Source organism: Bison bison, unplaced genomic scaffold, assembly GCF_000754665.1.
Source record: "Bison bison bison isolate TAMUID 2011002044 unplaced genomic scaffold, Bison_UMD1.0 scf7180017864383, whole genome shotgun sequence".
Taxonomy (NCBI): Eukaryota; Metazoa; Chordata; class Mammalia; order Artiodactyla; family Bovidae; genus Bison; species Bison bison.
The window spans coordinates 8,097,692-8,098,702 of NW_011494955.1; positions in this window are offsets into that span (position 1 = coordinate 8,097,692).

The following is a 1,011-nucleotide window of genomic DNA, read 5'->3' on the forward strand; positions in this document are numbered from 1 at the left end:
AGCCGCCGATTGGCTCGGCCCCCGCCCTCCCGGCCCCCTCCGCCTCCCCGCGCCCCGGAGCCTTAACCCCCGTCGTGGCCGCGCCGCCGGCTGCCAGGGGTCACGCCCCGCGAAGGGCGAGGCGGGTGTGGCCCGGCCCGGGGTCGCAGTAGACACGGCTCGGGCGGGGAATCCTGAGTTCTAGTGGGGTGGAGGGAGGTGGCGGGGGGTGGAGGTGCGGAGCGGTCTCGAAGAACTTCTCCAACCTGGGGCAAAATCGAGGGGCTGGGAAGGTGGAGGGGCGCTGCCAGAGAGGAGGCTGCAAACGCGAGAGGAAGATTTCCTTGCTGATCTTAAAGGGGTCGCTTCAAAGAGAAAAGAAAGGGAATCTGGGCTTGCAGCAGGAGGGATTAAAGTTAGACTAGGAGAGGGACTTTCCATTGAAAGGAAAACGCTGGCGCGGAGGTGAAAGCTTGGAGGGGAGGTCTGGGGTCTGGGCACAGGTCTGGTTTCACTCTGTGGCAGGAGGGGGAAACGAAGATCTTAAAGTGTCCCCAGAGCCTCTTTCTTGATGGCAGTGGGTGGAGGGCTCAGGGAGCGAGGATCATCTGGGACTCAGCAGGAGGAGAAACGGGTGGGGAGCCAGGAATGCTTGTGAAATAGGTTTCTCTTTCTGCTTGCTAAATTCTGGGGATGTAAAGCAGGTGGAAGGCCTGCCACAGGAGAGTATTCCTTGCTGGTGGAGAGGGACACGCCTTTGGTGGGGTGGCTTGTTTACAGATGGGGTTTGGTTTCAAGTTCCACTGTTGGCAGAGTAATGAAAAGGATCTGCCGTAATTGAGGAGATGGAGGTGAGACTGTGCGAAGAACTCACTAGTTTGGTGTAGGACCAAGATGCCAATACTATGAGTGAGGCAGACGGAATATTCACCAGACCTGGTGGGCACTCTGCCAGGGGCGGGGGGCCACCGAGTAGAGGGAAAAGAGGTGCTGGGCACTGGGGGCGGGCAAGGCTGGATGATGCCTCTTTAG